Source organism: Peromyscus californicus, unplaced genomic scaffold (genome assembly GCF_007827085.1).
Source record: "Peromyscus californicus insignis strain IS unplaced genomic scaffold, ASM782708v3 Scaffold_13__1_contigs__length_99412109, whole genome shotgun sequence".
Classification (NCBI taxonomy): Eukaryota; Metazoa; Chordata; class Mammalia; order Rodentia; family Cricetidae; genus Peromyscus; species Peromyscus californicus.
Window position 1 is genome coordinate 52,576,395 of NW_026294424.1, and position 14,876 is coordinate 52,591,270.

Consider the following 14,876-nt stretch of genomic DNA (forward strand, 5'->3'; position numbering starts at 1 on the left):
CTACAGCAACCCCCCATTTGCCCGTTGTTACAAACCATGTGCGGACTTGTGTATCCGTACACAAGTTTTCCTTCGGTAACATTTCATAGATCAGCCCAGCTAGGCTAAAGAGTCCAGTCTAGGCTTGTTTAATAAGCATCTTGTACAAGATACTCACTTAATATTGACGCTTTCCACTGTTCTGTTCAAACATCGCTCGTTTTATCATTTTACTTTCCACACCACTTTTGCACAGTCATGCATGCTTGTGGAGTTTGACTTCCAACAACTAGCTCTACCAATTAGAAAACTGGAATGTGAACAAAGGACTTCTCAGCCTTGGGTGGTTGTGAGGCTCATGGGAGTTATTGATGTAAAACATAAGGCTAGTTTCATTCATCATATGTTTGCAATTTCTTCCACAGGACTTGCTAACCCCCATGTTATCAAGTTTGTAGTGTTTATAAATTAAGAGGTTCTTTAGTGATTGAAAGTTTTTCAGAGTATGTGTAATTCTTTTAGTTTGGTAGTTTAGTTTAATATATCCATTTAAAAATATTTCCAAATCATACATGTACAAACATACACAGCTTTGCTGGGCTTTTGTGGTGCTTGCCTTCATTGCTCAGAAGAGTAGAATCTTCTAAACAATAACAATATAAGCATTTTACAGTGTTAGTCTTTTAAATGATATTTATATCCAGCACAGTAAACCATTTCTATTGCAAATACTATAGAAGAGGAAAGACCAATTAATCATAATATGTATTTCCACTTTGCAAAGAACTAGGCTCACATTTATATGTTATAAATGCAACATAGGGATTTTAAACAACATATGCACTGTTTAATAATTGTTATAAAAATAAAAGAGGTTAAAACGGTCACTGTTGCTACCAAAACATTCAGTAAGTAATGGTGCTTATTTGTAATTAATTCTGATAAATTTAGGTAGTTAAATTTTAATGATTTTTAAGATAACAAAAGACTTGAAAGGTTTTTTTTTCCTTGTTTGATTTTTTAAATAGTTGTACTTTCCAAGCAGTTGAAAATTCCTTTTCCCCAGGGTTGCACGAGGCTGAAATAATAAACAGTTGGAGAAAAGAGATGAAATGGCCTCAAATGTTCTGGAAGATTAAGCTGATGAATAACTACATGTGGATTTTTTTTTTCTCAGCTGTTGTTGAGAACAAATATTCAAAAACAAATCTGCCCTGCTGTGTACACTGTCCTGTGATGTGATTGCCAATTTCTAAGTTCAAAGTTCATGCTAGTGTTCTCCAAACTTGGGCATGATGGCATCATTCTTGGTTTTGCTCCTGGCACTAGCTATGGAACGTGTACAGCTGCATGCTCTGGACAAATGCTTCCTGTGATAGACGCCGCTGTCCCCGCCTCACACTGATTATCTCATTTCTGATGCTCTATAGGCCCAGGACAGTTGTCATTTTTCTGTCCTTTAGATTCACTACTTAGGCCGTGTTCATTAGCATTGAAAGGGAACTACAGACAGGGCAAAGAGAGGGATTGTACAGTTAATGTGTTAGATTGATTAGGGGTTAATTTAGTTACTGAGTTTTCTCAGTGGTTTATCATTTCTGCACATTGAAACCAACTCGATTTCTCAAGTTCTGGTCTTATTTAATCAGATGTTTCTCCTAACATCTGCAAAGACAACTATGCCAGACGCCTTTACCTGTACTTCAGCTATCTTGATCATTTCTTGCTTGAAGCTACCATTTATTTCACTCAAAACCTACTCAAAGCCAGAAATATTGCCATTTGATAGAAAATCCATGTTGTTTAGCTTTTTCAAACACATGTTAAAAGGATTTTGTGTATGTGTGTGCAGGGCTAGGGGCTGAATCCAAGGGGTGTGCTTGGGTGGTCTGATGCTCTAACAATGTGCTATACACCCTTAGCACTTAACTAAATATTCCTTTATATTCTTGGTTGCAAGCCTAGTGTTCATAGATGAGCCATCTCTCCAGTCCAACAAAACTAATATTCCCTAGTGTCTTCTTGAAGTGTAACTTATAGCTCTGAAAGTGCTTAATACTTGTACCTGTAAAATATTAACTTAAGAAATTATTGGTTGAATAGTGAGATGACTTTAGTCATAAAGATGCTTACTGCCTAGCCAGACTACCTGAGTTTGAGTCCTGGAACACACAGGGTGGAGAGAAAGTACCAGCTCACAGCTTATGCAAGTGGTTCTCTGACCTCCACAAGTATGCCATGATACCTCCCCCCCAAATAAATAAACAAATGTGAAGAGGAAATTACCTATGTGAGCGTTTGTTAGGAGATGACACACCATTTTATTATGAAGTTGTATCTCTGCTATTCAGATAAAGATCAATGCAGTAATAGAAACTCAGCAGATGCCTTTGGAATGGATGTCTAAAATAAACCTATTTGTTAGTAAACAGTACTGAATAGAAGATAAAATGATTCATTTTGAATTCAGTTTTGAAGAGGAGATGTTGTTAGGCAATGTATCTGGAATGTAACTGTGTCTATACTCAGTTCTTAGACTATGAAAACCTAAACAGGGCTGAACATGGTGCTCTGCACCTTTGATCCTAAGACATGGGAGGCAGAGACAAGCAGAACTCTGTAAGTTCAAGGCTAGCAAGGTCTAAATAGTGAGTTCTACGACAGCTAGAGCTATATAAAGAAACCTTTTCTCAAAAACCAAAGCCAAAACCAAAAAACAAAATAAAATAAAACACACACACACACACACACACACACACACACACACACACAAACAAGCAAAAATTAAACACCTAAACAAAAAAATTAATAATCAGAGTATCACAATTTAGAATAAAAACTTAGTCATTCTGCTTTCAGTAGACATTATGCTTTATTATGGCTTGCAAATATTGACACTCTCTAATCCATGATAATATCATTATTACTAGTCCTCGGGCTTGATGTCAGTTAGAATCTTTCCATGTCAGTAGAATCCAAGACTAATTTGCTGTGATTAGCATAGAATTATTTTACAGGCTTTCTGTTCATTTATGCAAGGACAGAGCTGTTAATTGCAATTCACTGAGTTTATAGGGATGCCCAGAAAAGTCCTCAGAAGCTTTCAGCACAAAGAGTTTATTTTTCCATATGCCTGATAGGAGCTTTCCGGAAGAAGCTACCCCACTGGCACCGCTGAAAAGAGCAAGAGGTTAAGTGTAATTCCTTAAGAAAGGGTGTTGTTGCCACTCACAGCAAATGCACTTAACCCAGAAAACTGTGAACCCTTCTTCCAAAGAGTCCAGTGCGAACATCATATCAAAATGCTACCCTACCAGAGCGCCACAAAGGAAAAGAACAAAATACCCCTTGAGAATAGAAGTACCAGCGAGCAGAAAAACAGCTGTGATGGCGACTATAATGCATGGAAACACACAAACAGAAAAACTAGCAGTGGATGCAATTTAAAGGTGAAGGTTAATTTTGCCACTTGAAAGGAGTTTCAGAAAAAGTAAGCCAACATGAAAGCAGAGTTACTGTGAGCATCGGGGCCCCCGTGGAGCCGAGAGTAATCTTAAGCCAGCTCTCACCAAATCCTTCTAGGGTGTGGGATTTCACACGTTGGAGGTAGATGACACAGGTTTGTAGGAAAGAGGACTCAGATATGGACATGGCGATTAAAAAAGGTGGCCCTAAACAAGGTAGACTTCTAACTTAATCGATGAGCTAGACTTCTTTTTACTAGCTAGCAACAAGGAAAAAGACAAACATAGTCACAATTGATTTTAGTCTATTAATTGCATTGCAAATGACAGGGAACTTGATCCGAACAGTTTCTAAACTCAGACTTTCACTGGTTGAGGTATCTGAAATGTTTCCAATCTGCTCTTGTTTGGTCAACCACAGGGTCATACGTATTCGTGGGGAAACTGTTGTTTTCTTCCATCTTTCCTTTCCTTTGTCTATTTCCAGTTTCTGCAGTGCAGGAACTTAAACTCACCATCTCCTGTATGCGAGGCAAGTGTTACTCTCTCCAATCATGTTCTCCCTTTCCATCCTTAGATAAATTGGTGACCAGCACTCCACTATCTTGGAAACCTGAGGGCTCACCAACACAGTGTTCAGGATGAATTTTTTTTTAATGACCAAAACATGCACACTGAACAGAGAAGCAATCCTGCTTGGCTAGAATGCTTTCCCAAAGTTTTTGGAGCTAGACCTGAGCAACTGTTTCTAGCTGGAGTAAAAGCCTTGGAGTTTCTATGTAGTTATAGGTGGAGTAAGAGCCTGGGAGTTTCTATGTAGTTATATCCCTGGCACTTAAACTGCTCACCCAGAAGACCCTTCTGTTTTGTTTTGCTTTGCTTTGGTCTTTGTAAATATCAAGTACTGTCCACAAAACTGAGACAATTCTCCTGCCTCACCTTCCCCAGTGCTGGAATTACAGACCTATTCATGTCAAAGCTTGAGTCTACTTTTTGGTCATGGCTTTACGGCCCTTGAATATTACTGTGTTTAAATTTAATTTCATTTTTGTTTGTTTTGAGACAGAATTTCCAGGAGGCCGGCCTGGAAAAACTTCATGCTAAGTACATACAATAAAACAACACTAAATCACATGTTTTTATTGGTTATCCAAAGAAGTTAAAACATTACCACATAAAAAGTAGCCTTCAGTTTCCACTTCATTAGGAATGCAACTGCTGATCAAAAAATCATACACTTTGTCATGAATAGAAGAAGCAGATTTGACATTTTAAAAACCAAAGCATTGTTTTTCTCCCCCGCTTTTTTCTGCGCATGGTATGGATTTAGGAGAGTAAGGATATAGGTCATGGTAGTTCGTTTCTTTAATGTAGATTTGAAGAAAATTGATAAGCCCTATTCTGTGATTATTTATGATTTTGTTATTGTGAAATTAGTTGTCAGTAGTTTTTAATGATTTGTTTTCATGGTTTCATAGAAGAAAATAGTTATTAATTTCACAAGTGTCTAACCAAATTCTAAGAAGACTTATTTATTAAAGTACAAAAGCAATAGATGCAATGCCTTATGCTGAATGTAACCATGTGTTTTGTCTTTAAGCCATTAAATGGGGTAGGATTGATATTTGATGGAATGAATTACCATGTCCTTTCCTGAGCTACATGGCTCAATTGAACATGACTATGTACTAGGATCTCAGCACCAATACTTGAAACTTGGTTAAAATGGTAGAGAATCCCACCTATCCTCAGTACCTGCAGGATTAAGTGATGATATTATCCTCACCAGTAAACATTATGGAACTACTGATAGGCAGCAACTTATTACAGTAATATTGGTCATTGATTACTTGTATAGATTTTAAACTTACAGTATACAATGTAACTGGGAAATTCAAAACAAATTTACCCCAAATGCAATGAATTTGATCTATAGATTGCTTTGGGGGGCAAAAATAATTAAAGAAATTATGGACAGAGCTCTGATTCAAGGCACTTGCCTAGCATTCATGAGGTCCTGGTGGTGTGCTGTGGCCTGGCAAAAGTCTCAAACACATAAAAATAGAAAAATGAAAAAAAAAACCTGTATTTTTCTTTAAGTAGCTTTAGTCTGAGTAATCTAATGTTTAGCCTGAAGCCATTCTCCTAAGTAAAAATAGCTCATTAATAAAAAAGAATACAGCAAAGTGACTGGAGCCATACGCAACAAGTCTAAGTGTATCTGCAAACTGTGTGCATGGGTGTTATAATAGAAAGACCTTTGTTCCTGACACACTGCAAACTTTGTTGAGTTGGATGAGCTGCTGCTGATGTGGTGTCTAACTAGATGACGTATTTGTCATTGGAACCCCTGCGTAAGACTACATTTCAGAGCGTTTAAAGAGAAGAACAAGAGAATATAATATGTTCAAAACTTTCCTTTTGAAATACAAGACAGATTTCATAATACATTTTTCAATTTATTCTATTTTTTAATTGTTTAAAAATTATAACTAGATAAATTGTGGGACCATCAGGTAATGCCATACCTTTTTTTTTTTTTTTTTTTTTTTTTTTTGGTTTTTCGAGACAGGGTTTCTTTGTGTAGCTTTGCGCCTTTCCTGGGACTCACTTGGTAGCCCAGACTGGCCTCGAACTCACAGAGATCCGCCTAGCTCTGCCTCCCGAGTGCTGGGATTAAAGGCGTGCGCCACCACCGCCCGGCCGCCATACCTTTTTAATATGTGGGAAATCATAAAATTAAGCTAGTCAGTTTGAGTATCACCTTAAATACATAACTTTTGGTGATTAAAACATTGGAATTTTATTCTTAGCAGTAGTGAAATTAGTTGTATTCCCGAGAGACTATATTGGGCTATTGATGTAACAAAAGAGCACCAAAACTTTTATTATTATTATTATTATTATTATTATTATTATTATTATTATTGTTATTATCATCCAGTTGAGGATATTTATCCTTTAACTATCAACATTGTCTATGGCTCATCGACCACCCCAGAGACCAACAGCCATCATCTTACACTGCTTCTCTATTTATGATCCCATAACTAAGAGAGAATGGGTGCTATTTATCTCTATTTGCCTGGCCTCTTTTGGTTAGTGTAAAATCCAGTTCCAATCATGCTATCACAATAGACAGATTTTTTTTAAGACTGAATAGTATTCTCCTATGTATATTTACACATTGCTCTGCCTATTCATCTATTAACAGACATTCAGAATTAATTCATAACTTGTTAGTATAAGCCAGATAACACGTACTATAGACATCTGGCCTATGCACCAATTTATTCTCTTTGGGGTACATACACAAAAATGTGATTGGTGGATCATATTTTTTTAAAAGAAAATCTCATGCTATTTCCATAGTAGTTAAAACTGTTGTTAGGTTGTATTTCCTTACAGATTTCCTGCCATTTCATACTTTTCTTTTCAGTGTTATTAACTCAAATCTTTTGCCTTGTCCAAACCCCAAGACTCAGATTCTTTATCTACAGCTGACTCTTCCCTCTACCTCTCAGCTTTCATAGTCTTTATTTACTGTGCCTTATGACACTTTGTGTGTCAACACACACTTGCTGTTTATCACTTACCAACCATAATTTTCTCTCATGCTGCTGTGTATTTATGATTTATCTTTATAGTGAAAGTTTATTTTCTAGGGCTGGCTGCTGTATTTCATCATTCTTTTTATTCCTCATACTTTTTAACAAAATGTGTTAACATTGCTAAGTTATAAAACTAAGCTTTAATAGATATTTGGAGTTATTTTCAATAATAACAATGATAAAACTCTTACTCAAAAGTGTTGCAGCACCTGGATCCTGGAACAATGTTTACCTCAGGAAGTAATACAGACATTTTTAGAAGAAACATTCAAACCGCAGATCTGAAGCCTGTGTTCAGGTTTCTATATGTAGAAGAATTGGTAACTAATAATATTAAAGATAGAGATCTGCAGCAAACAAGAGACACAGATTGACCTTCCTGTAAGATTGGATTGCATAGAGGGAGCCTGGCTCTAGCTTTAACAATGCCAGCTTTAGAAGGAGAAACCTTGCTTTATGAGTATCAATATCTCTTGCTTCTAAACACTGGGGTAAGGTTAAGTTCTTCTATCCCATAAGGTGATTAAAGATGCTAAAACACTCTCCTTGACTTTAAGGAAAGTAATCTTAATGACGAGATCTACCAAGCTTGGGATTTGGGTTTCTCTTCAAGTTCCACTATAAGGGAAAGGCTGGGTGTTGAAGGTGCCCAATTGTTACACCTGCTTCATTGTGTTCTTGGTTTCGTGGTGTTGATTAAAGTTAGATGAATTTATTCATATATATATATATATATATATATATATATATATATATATATGTTTTAGAATTTCCAATCATTAGACTTTTCCCTATCTATTAAAGGTATGTCTCATAAAAATCCAACTGTAGACACTAACAGCTTTGGATAGCGGATTTCTTAAAACCAGAGATAAAAACTATTTCATCTCCTTAGAAAAGAACTCACTTGTGTTCTACACCTGAGCCTCATAATGTAAAGGCTGTAAATTCTATAATCACTCTTTTAAAACTTATTTATTTGTGTGTGTATGTGATTATGGACACTCACATGGCATGAAGCCTGTATACATGCCAAAAGACAGCTTTCAGAGGAGGTCAGTTCTTTTCATTTCCAACTTCTTGAAGCAGGGTATCTCTTTTTCTGCCATCCTACATGTTCCAGCTAGCTGGCATGAGAACTTCTGAGCAGTTTTCCTGTGTTTAACCTCCCATCTCACCACAGGGAATGCTGGGATTGCTGGTGTAAGCCTTCACATCAGACTTTTTTTTATGTAGGTTCCAGGGCCAGGTCTTAAACTTATAAGGCACATGCTTCTAACTTCTGAGATGCCTAATAGGTTCTCTTTAAATAATCTTAAAAGTGAGGTTTCCTCATCATTGTCTAAAATGAGACACTAGATAAATTATCATTGAGATATGGTAATATAATCCTTAACTTCTAGCCTGGATATGCAGTTTTTAATACTGTTTTTCCACTGAAAATGAAAATGAAAAACTCAGTGGTTAAGAGCATTGGCCACTCTTTCAGAAGACCTGGGTTCAGATCCCAGTAGCAACCCGGCAGCTCACAACTTTCTGTAACTCCAGTTCCTGGGGACCTGACACCCTTCCCTGGCCTCTGCAGTTGCTATGTATTGTAGTATAATGCAACATAGTGTAATATATACATGAAGGCAAAACAGTCAAGCACATAAAATGAAAATAGATAAAGAAGTCCTTAAAAAAGATTTTCTTCAAAAAGTGGATTAAAAAATAATGAAAATCAAACGATTTAATAAATACTATAAATTTTTTGCTGTGTTTTAAAGGCATATTAACAGAAGAATGTGAATATCTTTATGCTTAATTTTATCTAGATTATAAAGAAGTCTTTAGCATTTTCTAATTTTTAATGGTATTCATCCATCAGTAGGACTAGCTGGAGGTTTTCTTGCACACCTGGGATACAGCTGAGTTCAGAGAAAAGTACACTGTGCCGACCGAAACCTTTAATATTTTCCTTATTTGGCTATGTGATACATGGATAGAAATTTAAAAAAATTTTAATGGTAATGCTATTATGTGTTTGTTTATTTCTAGACAACCTCAGTGTTCAGGACAATGATCTTACTAGATGAATTTGACCTTGATTAATTCTTTCATTCAGAAAAAAAGCATACAAATGCACTTCATTCAAAGTGTTTACAAACTTGAGAAATATTTTTCTTTCGTGCTTTTTCTTTTTCCGTTTTTCAAATAGGTTTTGATTTTCCGTAAGAAAATATTTCTTGTTATCTTTTCCTATTCTCCTCTACACCTACTAGGCAGTGACGCTGGTTTTCCTTTTTAATTTCATTTAAGTGATAACATCCTATCCATTTTGCTCTGAAACTACCATGAAAAAAAGTGAGACAATGAAGGCCAAGTCTTATAGAAAAATCTACTAAACAAAATGAACATCACTTTGAGCAGAAGTAATTTGGAGGAAAAACTCAAGTATTGAGGGGTTAATTGCATCATTTTACATAAACACATTAGCTTTTCTCTGCTGCTGATGAAAGATGAAAATAAAACATTGCTGCATCCCAATAATTAAGTTGGGAGATGTTGATATAGCAGTAAATCAAGGTGTCGTACCTGTTAGCACTGGAGGAATCTGATATCGCTGAGCTTGACTACCAAAGCCATATATGTATTGTATGGGATTAGCAGATAGTCACACGGTTAGGATTCAGCTGATATGTGATCACAGAAAAACCACTTTAAAAAATCCAAATATCACTGGATTTCAAAAATTTAGCCGGGAAGTTGCGGTGCGTACCTTTAATCGCAGCACTCAGGAGGCAGAGGCAGGCAGATTTCTGCTAGTTTGAGGCAAGCCTGGTCTACAAAGAGAGTTCCAGGACAGCTAGGACTGTTATACAGCCAGAAACTCTGTCTCAAAAAACTAAAAAAAAAAAAACACTTTGAAAGTACGCCTTTAAATTTTATTTGTGTCTGTTTACTTTGGTGACTTATTTCTCCATGAAACAAGTTACATGGGAATGCTTTATTTAAAACCTGCTGCATTCAGTCAGCACAGTCAGAATTATAAATTTTTATGACATCCTTACCAGATTTCTCAGAGCTCAGAGAAGAAATGAACCTGAAAAATGTAAAGTTTCTAAAAGCCAATACCAATAAAGTATGAGTTCAAAGAAATAAGCCATCCAGTATGTTCTACATATCACTGAAGTTTAAATGATGTTTGCCAACTGACAGCAGTACAATTCTGAAAAATAATACACTGCAAAACTATAATTTGGAAGGTGTAGATAGTTTTATTTATGAGCACTAGGAGAAAATTTAGTTCATACAGAACAATCAAAAATAACAACAAATACCTCATTGTATGTATGTGCAAAATTCTAAATGAATAAATAATTTTTAATGAAGAAAGAAATCCGCAAACAAAATTCAGAACAAACAACACAAAACCTGCTACCAATCAATTCCAAGACAGAGATGTATCTAAGAAGTTAGCTGATCATTTCATTTAAAGAGTTGCTGTGGTCTTTGTATTGGTGTGTTCTGTTCAAAACAGGAAGCCCATGGGTAAAAGTCTGTGTTGATGTTTATGTAAGCAGCATTAATTTATTTGTTAAGCTTTCATTTACCTGTGCCAGTCCATCAAAGCAAAATTTTGTCAAAATCTTATAAACCTAATACTCACACAGCAATAACTTAGGCAAAGTACATTTATGCAAGAAGTGCGTAATACATGTGTCCGATATTCCGTTACAAAGATGACTTTTCTCAACTTTTATTTTATTTTAGTGAGCTTCCTGAAGATAATAAATGTAATTTGACAACTGATTTAATTAAAAATGTAAAGGACCTTAACAATATAGGTAATATTTTTGGAAGTCACTGAATGAATAAGTTAATTGCCTGGCAGCCTTTTGCATTAACTGTGCTGGCATTCTAGTGGCAAACTTAATAAATACTCTCTCACATAGACAAGCGTGCTTCAGAAAATGATGGAGTCTCTGAGTAGAGGATTGTAGATATAGTCACTGGGAAGGAGAACAATACAATGTACGGAGCCAAGTAGAGGAAACAAAGGAGGCAGTGATGCACGGAACTGTAAAGCTCTTTTGAGGCTGACTCTTCCTGCCACATATGAGTGACTGTAGATCTCAAACCCATTGTTCTGTTTTCATTAGAAAGAGACGTAAACCCAAGCATGAGATGTAATGGAAATCGAAGGAGCTTTTTTTTTTTTTTTCAGTTATACAGAGAAATCTGATGCTTAAGAAATGTTGCAAGCTTCTCCCTTACAATTTACTTTTTAAAAACATGTAACATTTCCCGTGACTTTGCATCACTAGTCCTCAGGATTCTTTTTATATGTACGGGCTCTTGCCTTTGTTTCTGAAGTCTGTAGTTACCAATTTTTTTAATTAACTTGGAACAGCAAGCAGTATTGAAGCTGTTTTTCATTCTGAGAAGAAATGTTCTATGGCTTCTTGTAAACAATTAACCTCTGAATGACTTCATAGCCTCTTCCTTTTTAATTTAGAGATTATGATAAATTTACAACATCTCTGTCTTCCCTTTCCTCCCTCCACACCCTTCCATGACCACTTCCATTCTCTTCCTCAAATTTATTGTCATTTTCACTAATTGTTATTATATGCATATGCATGAGCATATATATTCCTAAATGTAATTTGCATAGTTTATATAATGTTACTTGTATATATGTTTTCAGGATTCACATTGTATTTATGTAAATATTAAATCTAAGCCAACTAAATCTTTATCTAAAGATTGAGTTCCATGTATCTCCATTTTGTTTTGTATACATAGCAAAATACTATAATCTCCAACTTCAGTTAGAGAGTTGTGTATTTTAGCTTTATATCCTTCTGGTATGAAAATAGCTAAAAATGAATTAGTTCTTTGAGAGTCTCATGCATCCTGTTTGGAAAATATTCCTACCTTCCCTCAGCTCGTTCCAGATCCAACTTCCCCTTTCTGCTCATTCCACATTTATGCATCCTTTTGCTTTTAAACCCATGAAGCTCGGCCATGCTTCCCAAGTGTTCTTTAATGTGTCACCATCCATTGTAGTGCGGCAGACTTACCAGTGGCTACATTCTCAGAGAAACTGTCTCTCCCTCCCCCAGCCGCTAACAACTGCTGTAGTTCCATGGCTTGGATTGAGATTTCATGCCCAACTACCATCTCCGTGCTGAGATCCGATCCAGCTTGCACTTGCACAGGTTTGAGCATGCTGGCTCATCTGCTATGGACTCACACTGAAGCTGCGAGCCATATTCAGAAGATGCTGCTTCCCTGTGGTCATTCATCACCTCTGCCTCTTCCATTCCGTCTGCCCTGCCTGTGCAGTTATTCCTGAGCCTTTTGAAGGTGGTAGGGAGGTGCAATATGTATGTTTCCTTCGGGGCAGAGCATTCTGAAGTCTCTTATTCTCTTTACCTTATTCAGTTTTGGGTATTTTTGTTCATCACCATCTACTCCAACTAAAGGATTGAGATATGCATTCATCTATGAGTATAACGTAAGTCAATAGGACTCGGGAGTCAGAAAAACAATAATTTTAACTATGACAAGATAGTTGAGTGAAATGTCTCTTCAGTAAATTCATTACACCTATAACTGAAATGAATTAGAATGAAGATTATTTTATAAATTAGATATTCTATAGATTCATAAATATGATTGAATGCCATGCTCACTTCCTATATCAAATGTAGCTTTTACACACACACACACACACACACACACACACACACACACACACACACACACACACACATACACACACACACACTCTCCATCTAAGTTTGTTTAAATGTGCCAGTAATACAGTGATCTCGTGACAGAGACAGAAGAATTCCTGTCTTGAAGCCAGATGAGGCTTCATAGAGAGACCGCTCAAAGAAACCAATTGAAATGTAAACAAATGGGCCTCAAGTAACTGTGGATTCTGGACAAGTTGAAGACATTGAACAACAGTAAGGCAAGCTGACTCACAAAGTAGTACAACTGTTGAGGAACAGTGAAGGGTAGAATGAGTGGACTGTCGGTCTTTCTGCCCCCACAGAAGCACAAGTGTTTATTCAGATACACCAGACCCAAAGCCTGAAGCAATTGTGCTCATTTGGACCAAGAAATGCTTTTAACTTTATACCCAATTTCCTCAAAAGTTTTAAATCTTGTACAGTCAAACCAGTTGCAAGTGACTTTGAGCTCATTTTTCTTTTCTCCTACGTGCTATCAAATTACTGATTTTGTGGCTATAATGTCAGTCTCGGTCATGGCTGTATATACCTTTCTGTGTAAGAGATAATACCCCTTGCTGTTTAAATAGTCAAGATGGCATCCATGGAGAGTTCATTTATTTGAGGTCATATAATTATAATTTTGCAAATTACAAAGAAATTTCTTAAATCTCCACCATATTCAGTACTCCACTAGATTCTTTTTAAATGGCCCTTAGTGACCAAAAAGCTGATTAAAGTACCTCAAGTGGACAGGTTATATACATATTTTTTTTATATACTGTAAGACACAGTTTTTGTACCAAGTTTTTGCTAATGGTCACAGGTAGGTTTAAATAGTCACCAAGAATAATTCTTTTGTCCTATCTTCAAAGTCCCCAAATATTCAGTCAAAATATTTGAAAATTAGTGTGTAATTTCTTTACATGACTACCTAATAATAATCTTTGTGTTTTCTCAGAATTTCTCAGCCATGTTGATGGAGCTGTTACTTTAGTTTGCTTACAAGATTAATATTATTACCATTATTCATTTATTGAATGCTTTTTCTTTCAGCATTCTGAGTAGCACATGATAGATACTATTTTGATGAAATTTTGCTAAGAATTTTACCAAAGTCTCCCTTTTCTAAAGGAAATGGGGCTTACATGGTCAAGAAACTTACTTTCCTTGTGTCAATTAGAAGGGACATGGATTCTGTGCAGTCTTCTGAGCTCACATTTTCACAGTTCACAATACAAATCTCTCTCCATCTCTTGCCATCTGTGGTTGAATGTGAAATACTGGATCATTTCTGTCTACAAACTTTGTAATATAGAGTGTTTTGTTTAAATTTTTATTAAGAAAATTTATTCATTTTACATACCAATCTCAGATCCCCCTCTTCCATCCTCCTTCCCCTCCAGTCTCCCCACCCCCAACCCACCCAACCCCCCGCATTCTCTCCTACAAGAAGGTAGGGCCATACACAGGGAGTCAACAGAGCCTGGTACATTCAGTAGGGGCGTGGTAGGTAGCCTTGAATACTTGTGATCTTATACTTAAGTCTATTTCAGGAAAGGAGACGGACGGAGTGATTCATACTTTAGGCTTGACTCACAATATGTATGGTACATGAAATAATGCTTTTATTATTTGTTAATTTCATTTTTAAACCGAATGTGTGTGTGTGTGTGTGTGTGTGTGTGTGTGTGTGACATTTAAATGGCATGATTAAAATCCAATGATACAAAATCCAAAGATTACAATTTTAATTTTCTTCTAGGTGTAATATTTTTTCCCAACCGTGTAAGATTTTCCCCCAAAATGTGTTCCCTTCTATTATTTATTCATTTATTTGCTTCCGAGACTGCAAATACCAGAAAAACAAAGTCTTATTTTTATTTTTATATTACAAAATTTATCTGAATTTTGTCAGTGAGAAACATTGTCTCCAGTGTTTAAATTAACATCTGATTTTAGCAGTAGCAAAATGCCCAAGGCAAGGTAAAGTAAAGATATTATTGTTACAGAGTACACTTAAAAATCATTGATCTTGAGATCAATTTTCCAGCAGTGAAGGTTTCATTTCCTTTGTTCTGGAATAATTTCAT

At 36.0% G+C, this 14,876-nt stretch overlaps 1 protein-coding gene across 6 annotated transcripts in view; it reads left to right on the top strand.

Annotated features, from left to right (window-relative positions):
• Pcdh7 (protocadherin 7) overlaps nucleotides 1-14,876 on the top strand; it is a 422,637-nt gene that overhangs the window by 329,845 nt on the left and 77,916 nt on the right. The gene's annotated exons all lie outside the window — the stretch shown is intronic.